The 8,659-nt window shown below is 55.6% G+C and overlaps 1 long non-coding RNA gene across 1 annotated transcript; it reads right to left on the bottom strand.

Moving 5' to 3' along the window:
• Window positions 1-1,165: 1,165 nt before the first annotated feature.
• LOC123522466 lies at window positions 1,166-3,994 on the bottom strand. Its single transcript, XR_006680734.1, has 3 exons — window positions 2,807-3,994; window positions 2,449-2,530; window positions 1,166-1,324 (listed from the first exon to the last, which is right to left on the bottom strand). It is a non-coding gene; the product is annotated as an uncharacterized LOC123522466 (long non-coding RNA).
• Window positions 3,995-8,659: the final 4,665 nt, after the last annotated feature.

The raw sequence follows: 8,659 nt of genomic DNA, 5'->3' as shown, positions 1-8,659 counted from the left end.
TCCGCCACTGGAGAGGCAAACGGAACCACGTCAGACGTTTATAGGGACGTCATTCATCCATCAAGGATGTATGAAGCACCTACTGTGTGCCAGGCGCTGCTCTAGGTAGGCATCCCCTGCCCTCATGGGGAGGTCCCACTTGCTAGTGGCAGGGACAGGGGAGACAGACCACACGGGACACGTTGACAAATAAAATGTAAGTCTGCCAGAAAGCCTTAGGTGCCATCGAGGCAAAAATTGGGCAGAGATGGAGCACGTGTGTGTGTGTGTAGGGTGGGGTGGGGGTAAAGGCACTGGCGATTTTAACAGGTGGCCAGGAGGGGCCCCTGTCAGATGGTGACCCTGAACTGAGACCTAAGGAAGGGAAGGAGGTAGCCCGAGGAGCCTCAAAGGCAGAGAAGGCCAGGCCCAGGGAGCAGTGGTGGGCAGGCCCACGGGCAGAGCAGCCAAGAGGAGGGGGAGAGAGAGCCGGAGATGTGGGAGTTAGGCTGAGAAGTTATGAGGTCACCCACTTAAGGGTGGAGGCCCCAGGGTTGGGCCTGACTGACAGGATAGGATAGGTCAGCCTGTGCCCATAGAACTTGGAGGTTGTAACTTTACACACTTGGTCATTTCTTCATATCCCCCACCTCCCACCCCCACAAGGTAGGACTTCACAGGAGGTGACATATGGGTCCCTCTGGGGACTTCCTTGGCCATTCCCAGGACCCACACGTGCTCCCATTTTATAACTTCCCCCTGTGCAGGGCAGCCCAGTGAGAAAACTCCCTGGTATGCAGTAGGTGCTCAATGCATGGTTATTCCCCAGCTGGGTGGTACCTTCCTCAGGGCCAGGAGGAATGAGGTCTGGCTGGTGGCTCTCCTGAGAGCAGATGGCCCCAGTAGAGCCAGGCTGCCTGACCCAGGGCAGAGGGACAACTGAGACCAATCAAAGGTTTTATTTCCTCACTACCTCACCCCATCCACCTGTCCTAGCAGCTGAGACTGGCTTGTCCTCACCCAGCAAGGGTGCTCATGGGGGTCTAGTCTCTGCCTCCTCAAGTTGCATGGCCACTCTGAGCCTCAGTTTCTTCTCCTGCAAAGTGGGACTCATGCATCCCACACACCACACCACCCCCAACTGGCCCAGCCTGTTGCTCACAGGGACCTCCCACCCCACCTGCCCCGAAGCCCTCCTACCTCTCAGACCACCGAACGCCTCCCCGCCCTCTGCTCTGCTCCAGTCTCCACGACCTCCTCTCTGGGTTCAAATCTCAGCTCGGCAGCCTCTGGGCTGGGTGACGCTGGGCAAGCTGTTAGCCTCTCCGGGCCTCGGTCTCTGCATCTGTGAAGCAGATGAACCAGACCACGGCCAGGCTTGCTGTGAAGCCGAATCAGGACTACTGTGTGGAAGGTATGAGTGTGCTGTCGGTCCCACTGAGCAGTGGGAAGTGTCACTCCTCTCAGATGCTCCTCCCCCTGTGCTCGCTTGCCTCAGCAAACGGCCCTTGGCCTCCTCCTCACCCCACACTTGGTCACTCATCACGTCCCCATTCTGGGCCCATCACTGCTCACCTGGAGGACTGCAGGAGCCTCTGCCTAGTCTCCCTAACCTCCCCACAGGCTCCCTCCCTGCCCAGGGCTCTCCAGTACCATAGGGTGAGGTCTGATGTCTGAAAGATCCTCCAGCCTCACTTGGGCTCTGGCCTTTACTAAAGTGGTTTCCATCTTCTGAGAGCCTCCTCCAGGAAGCCTCCCCTGACTTCCCAGACTCGTTAGGTACTGCCTCGGCTCCCACAGTCCCCTGGGTGCTCTGCTTGCCTGAGCAATCACCCTGACTTGTTCCCACATGGGCCTCCATGCGGGCTGTAAGTTCCAGGAAGCAGGGGCTGGTCCTGTTCAGGCTAAAGTGCTCAATCTACTTCCCACATTTCCACCGGGGCCTCACAAAGAAGCAGGGCCTCAAGTCCTTAATGAAGCAGGGACATGCCCACTGGGTGATGAGGTCCCACGGGGCCCAGGAGTCAGAAGGAGATGGGGTGCAGATTAGGGTCAAGGAGGAGAGGCACTGTCACAGGCCGAAGATGTGGCCAGAATGGGCAAAGGGGGGTGTTGATGGTCTACCACTCCAGGGTCAGCAGTGAGTCTGGACAGCCAGCTGGCTGGATCAGTGCTTTGATCTCACTGCTGCCTCTTGGCTGTGGCTGTACCCCACTCTGAATGCTAAGGGTCCGGAGAACCACAGGTCCTGTGCTCTAAGCCTCGGGTTCCCCATTCTGCTCAGTGTGGAGTTTAGGACTCACCACAGCCTCTTAGCCTTTCCCCCTCGGTCCCCTTCCAGTCACATAGGCCCCCTCAGGCCTCAAACACCCCTGATATACCCACCTGTACTTCAGAGCCTTCCCCTACCCTTCCCACCACTTCCCATCTTCCGATCTCAGAGCAGCCATCACCCCAACCCCAAATTACCTGGGTTGTCGTGTGGGCCTGCTCCAGGAGGGTAGGCAGCCTTTGAATTGCAGTGCCTGGCACATAGTAGGTGCTCAAATACCTGTTGAATGCATCAAGCAATAACTTTCTTTTTCTTCTTTTTTTATTTAACTTCTATTTTTATTTTTTACATTATTTTACTGGGGGCTCGTACAGCTCTTATCACAGTCCATCCATCCATCCATGTGTCACACACATCTGTACATATGTTGCCCTCACCATTCTCAAGACATTTTCTACTTGAGCCCTTGGCATCAGCTCATTTCCCCCCTCCCCCACCCTCCCTCATGAACCCTTGATAATTAAAAAAAATTTTTTCTTCCATGCAAGGGGTTACCTTAAATGTCTCGACAGCCCATGAGAGGTGGGGAGTGGAGTCCCTCAATGAATCGATATTGAAACTGAGGCCCAGAGAGATTACGTAAATCGCCCAAAGCCACAGCGCTGGGCCCACCGCCCCTTGCTCTGGAAGAAGGCAGAGCTTCCATTAGAGCTGGAGGAAGAAAGGCATCCCCCCAATCAGCACCCTCTGTATTGCCTAGATGGGGCAGTTTGGCTCAAGGTCACAGTGCCATAGCACAGGGACCAGCTCTGCCCATGGTCCGTGTCTCCTCTAGCCCCTGGGCAGGAAGCGGCTGGGACCTGCATGGGTTCTAGCCTCGCCCAGATGCTATTAGGGAGGGCTGCCCCGCTTATCTCCCTGCTGTTTCCCAAGAAGCTCCAGTCTGCTGCTGATTCAACAGCCCAGCCAGGCAGGAAGCTGGAAGGGGCTGGCTGCCAAGGCCAAGTCCCTGCCTCCACTACCTCCATTCTAGAAGACCTTGGCCATGTCCCCTTTACCCTCCTGAGCCTTGGCCTCTTCATCTGTCCAACAATGGGCTGTGGCAGGGACGGACCACCCAACAGGCAAGGTAAGCCTGGGCTTTCTTAGGCGTGCTTACTAATCTGTAGTGAACGGTTTCGTAGTTGTTCCCCCCCCCACCACCAGAGGTTTTTCTTTGATGTGGTGACGCACACACGAAACTGTTCACCACAGATTAGTAAGTGAGCACAAGTGAGCCCATGCTCACCTGACCTACTGGGCAGCCCCGTGTCCCTGACTAGGACTCTTGGTGTGAAAAGCGGCTCCACTTCCATAGTGAGGTGCTGTGGGGCCTGCCAGCGAGGGCGAGAAGCGGACTCTTTGATGTGGTGTAAAAGTGTGGCATTGTCCACTACGGATTTATAGTAAGCACAAGTTTACTCGGCTCCCTGGGTCATCCCATGCCGGGCTATGAACACGGCCAGACAGGTTTGTCTTTGTGAGTGGGGATTTCGTAGCCTAGTCTATAAAATGGGGACCTTCGTCCCCACCTGCCCGGCAGAGTCCGAGAGGCAGATCATCACCCCATGGTCTATCTCCTGGGATTCTGGGGAAACTGAGGCACAGCAGTCGGGAAGGACTCAAGGAATGGCCTGTCTTGGGTTCAGTCCAGCCGCATCCCACCCTCGTGACTCCCTAGGGGGCCAGTGGGTGGAGCGGGAAGGTGTGGCAGGCAGAGGCTGAAAAAAAACCATGCTGAAAACCCATAGGCGAGCCTCTCTCCCCCCTCTCCCCGCCGCCCCGACTGCTGGAGCCAGTGACCCCAGAGGCCCCAGGAGCGCTGGCTGGGGCTCTGGCAGGCCCTGTGCCCACCGCAGAGACTGGGTCTCCGTGCTGGCCAGCCCCGCCGCTGCCCTCTGCCCTTTGTGTGGGAGATCTGGAGTTCTTTCGCGTGGATGGTCAACTGCAGAATGCGGGGTGTCTGGAGAGGGCTTGTTGTCAGTGGTCGCCGCCCCCGCAAGGTCCCTTGGGGGTCTGGGGACAAGTCTACCCTGGCAGCGGGGGCCCCTCCTGGGGACGTTACCACTGGAGTGGAATCGCAAACGGGCGGTCCCAATAGAGGGTTCTCCCGGTGGTGGCCGCGGACCCGAGGCCCGTGGCGGCCCGATCCGACCCTGGGCCAGGTGGCCGCAGCCGCCGGGACGGCCTTACCTCGCCGGCTGCGCAGGCCTACAGTGGCGGCGAGGCGGGCGGTGTGGGGCCGGGGGCCGGCGGGGCCGTGGCCAGGACCCTCTCCGCTCCGCGCGGGGACAGCGGCGGCGCTTTGTCTCCCTGGCGGCCAAGCTGGCGCAGCCGCGGGAGAGCGATCCCGGGACGGAAGCAGGCGGGGCCGCTGGACCGTCCGCGGCCCTCGGGCTGGCCCCTTTAACCCTTCCCGGCCCGCTCGTGCAGGCCCCGCCCCCGCGTTTGATTTGCTCTGGGATTGGCCACTTCAAGGTCGCTACGCCCCGGGATTCGCCTCGCTCCGACGGGCCGGCTTCCAAAGCCGCTCTTAAAGGGACCGACACTGATTTTCGAGTATCCAGTGCTCTGCCCAGGGAACCTTTGATTCAAAGTCCCAAAGTGTATCCACAAGCAAGGTCAGACCGACCCACGCAAGGTCATCAGTTCAGAACCACCAACCGCTCCACAGGAGAAAGATGAGGCTTTCTATTCCCATAAAGAGTTACAAGCTCTGAAACCCACAGGGGCAGTTCTACCCTGCCCTGCAGGGTTGCTCTGAGCCCCAGTGCATTCGCTAGCAGGGGGTGACCCTGAGGAGTTGCCAGATTTAGTATTAGTCAACTCAATTTAATTACAAAAATACCTGCGCCTAAAATATGAATTTGTGGGGGGGAAATTTAGAGTATCTCGACAAAGCTCATCCAAGGCTGTCTTGGTCAACCTACTGGGCAGGCCAGATGAAAAGCTTGCAGAGTCCCCCAGTCCTTAAACCAGTGTGAATGAACCTTGGGGACAATGGTGCGTGCCATCTAGCCATTCCACGTTGTGTCGTTGTTGGGTGCCAGTGAGTTGCAGGGCTGCACCATCCTCAAGTGTTCCTGTGCCAGAGCCCATCTGTTGACGGCCTTTCTCTTTCTCGCCACCCTCCCCGTTACCAAACATGATGGTCCTTCTCCGGGCACTGGTCTCCCCTGACAGTACGTCCAAAGTAGGTAAGACGAAGTCTTGCCATCCTTGCCTCTAAGGAGCACTCTGGCCTTACTTCTTCCAATACAGATCACTTTGTCCTTTTAGCAGTCCATAATACTTTGAATATTTCTTCTCCAGCACCACAGTTCAAATGCATCTCTTCCTCTTTGGGCTTCCTCAATCAGTGTCCAACTTTCACACGCTCATGATGCAATGGAGAATACCATGGCTTGGGTCAGGCATACCTCAGTCCTTAAAGTCACACCCTTGCCCTTCTTTCCTCTAAGGGGGTCTTGTGCAGCAGATTTGCCTAATGAAGTGCTTCTTGTGATCTCTTGAATGCTGCTTCCACGGGCACTGATTGTGGAATCAAAAGTAAGACAAAATCCTTAACAACGTCAGCCTTTTCTCCATTTCTTATGGCCTTACCTTTTGATCCAGTTGTGAGGATTTTGGTCCTCCTGACTGAGTTGTAATCGATACTGAAGGGTTACAATCCTTGATCTTCATAAGCAAGTGCCTCAAGTCCTCCTCATTTTCAGCAAGCAAGGTTGTGTCATCTGCATATCACAGGTTGTGAATAAGCCTTCCTCCAGTCCTGATGCCACACTCTTCTTCACATAATCCAGCTTCTCTGATGATCTGCTCAGCATATAGACTGAACAAGTATGGTGAGAGTATACAATCCCAGTGCATACCTCTCCTCATTTTAAACCATGCAGTATTCCCTTACCCTGGTCCCACAATTGCTTCTTGATCCACGTACCAGTTCCGAAAGAGCACAATGAAGTGCTCCGGAATTCCCATTCTCAGGGTTATCCACAGTTTATTATGGTCCACACAGTGGAATGCCTGTGCACCGTCAATGAAACTTAAGCAAATACCAGTCTGGTTTTCTCTGCTTTGAGCCAAGATCCATCTGACATCAGCAGTGACATCCCATGTGCCCTGTCCTCTCTGAATCTGCCCTGAACTTCTTCTGGCAGCTCTCTGTCTGTGTTGCTGCAACCGTTGTTGGATGATCTTTAGCAAAATCTTACTTGTGTGAAATATCAGTGATAACATTCTGGCATTTGAGCATTCTCTTGGGTTGCTTTTCTTTGGAATGGGCACAAATCTGGATCTTTTTCAGTCAGTGGGTTAGGTAGCTGTCTTCCCAATTTCCAGGCCATAGACAGGTGAGTGCTTCCTGTCTTTTCAGTTTTCTGGAACCTTTCCGTGGGTATCCCATCAACTCCTAGAGCCTGTTTGGGGCTAATCCATTGAGTGCACTTTGAACTTCCTTCAGCACCATTTGTTTTTGCTCGTGTGCTACCTCCTGAACTGGTGGGCTGTGGACTAGTTCTTGTGGCACAGTGGCCCTGTGTGTTTTTTCATCTTCTCTTAATGCTTCCAGTATTCCAAGTCGCAGTGATCTTATAGGACAGGGTAGAACTGGACAGCTCTTGATGGCCCCATGCTGTTTGCTAGGCTGAAATCGTGAAGGGAGCCGACCTTTTCTAGCTCAGAGGTGCTGGTGGGTTCAAACCCCAGCCCTTTCTATTAGCAGCCGGTGCTTCTCCGTTCTCCCCCCATCCCACCCCCTGGCCCCCTGGTCAGGCCTCAAATATCAAGCCCCATGGCACACAGTAGGTGCTCTCCCCCTGCCACCATCCTCTGAATCACATCACTGCCCACATTGGGATTGGTGGGGCAGGGCTGGGGGCAGGCCACGTTCACCTATAAATCCAACAGCTTCTCACTCAGTTCCTACTGTGGGCCAGGCCACCCAGTGCCCACACCCCCACAGCCCTGGGCGGGACACATACTCCCAGAAACATTCCTGTGTGACCCCTGAGGGTAGCTGAGTTTGCTACCTCCTGCTGTGCCCTGGGGCCATGGGCAGGGGCTTAAACTGAGGTGGCCCAGGGGAGCTGGGAGTGCTGGGTCCCAGTGAGGCAGGTTAGGAGTCCCCTTTGGGGGGCCAGCCATCACCTCCATGTAGTTCCAAAGATTCTGTCCTTGTCCCACAAGGAACATCTGTACCGGTAGGCTGTTGCACTGCTGTTTGGGCTTTTAGCTGCCATCCAGTCAGACTGACTCCTGGCACCCTCTTGTCTACTAGGCAGAAGCACGGGCTGCCCGGGGCCTCATCTTCACTGCCAGCGATAGATATTAGAGGCCATCGAGGCCATCGTGTGCCTATCGGGCTGGTCCGGCTCACTGACGGTTCCTTCCGTTTTGCTTTCCACGCATGCTGCCCTTTCTCAGTGAGCGGGTCCTTCCTGATGAATGAACCCTTGCTGTCCTCGCTTCTAAGGAGCATGCTGTTTGCGGGTAACGCCCATCCAAGACCGGGAACCCATGTTCTGCCGATGGGTTTCCCACTCCTGACATCACCTGTTAGTGCAGCGACTCCGCGTGCGGGCTTTAGGGTCTGCCGTGTCTTCATAGTAGCCTGAATGTGTGCCTCGTTCTTTTTCATGGCTGTGCAATATTCCATTGTGTGCAGTGCCACGGTGTGTTTCTCCAGTCATCCACCGAGGGACATTGGCTGGTCCCCACCTTTTGGCCTTTGTAGTGTTGGGGGTGGGGGGAGCCAAGTGTCTTTGGCATTGGGACCAGAGGGGGCTGGGCTGGAGAAGGTATGGTGAGTCAGGACTAGAAGAGGAATTTGGGGACCAGAACTGGGTCACAGCCGCCTATACAAAGCCTTCTGACTTTACCTCCTAACCAGGTCAGGAACTCCCACTTCTCCTTCTCTACCACTGGTCACCCCACCCCCCAAGCCAGATCTGCAGCAGCAGCAGCCTCTGGGGTCTTCTTGCTGCCGCTCTGACCCTCACGCCCCTGAGTCCCCTCTCTGAGCACCCAGGGATCCTCTTAGAGCAGGAACCAAACTGTCTCCCTCTCTTGCTCAATGCCTTTCCATAGCTCCCTATTACCTCTGCTTATGAGCGACCAGGCCCTGCTTGTCCTGCTCAGCTGCACCCACCTGGCTCCCTCTGTTCCCAGAATTCCCGACCTTTGGTCTTCCTTTTGTGCCCTCATCTGTGCCCCTTACTCATCCTTTAAGTCATCTCAGCCTTCTTCCGATCCCACCAAGGCAGGTGCCTGTGCTTTCCCCTATCGTTTATTCTGGTGGTCTCATGGTTACACGTGGGGTTGCTAACCACAAGGTCAGCAGTTCGAAACCACCAGCTGCTCCAAGGGAGA

Source organism: Echinops telfairi, unplaced genomic scaffold, assembly GCF_000313985.2.
Source record: "Echinops telfairi isolate 266 unplaced genomic scaffold, ASM31398v2 ScPeMD7_7412;HRSCAF=8450, whole genome shotgun sequence".
In the NCBI taxonomy this organism is placed as follows: domain Eukaryota; kingdom Metazoa; phylum Chordata; class Mammalia; order Afrosoricida; family Tenrecidae; genus Echinops; species Echinops telfairi.
This window is presented reverse-complemented; position numbering and strand designations above follow the sequence as displayed.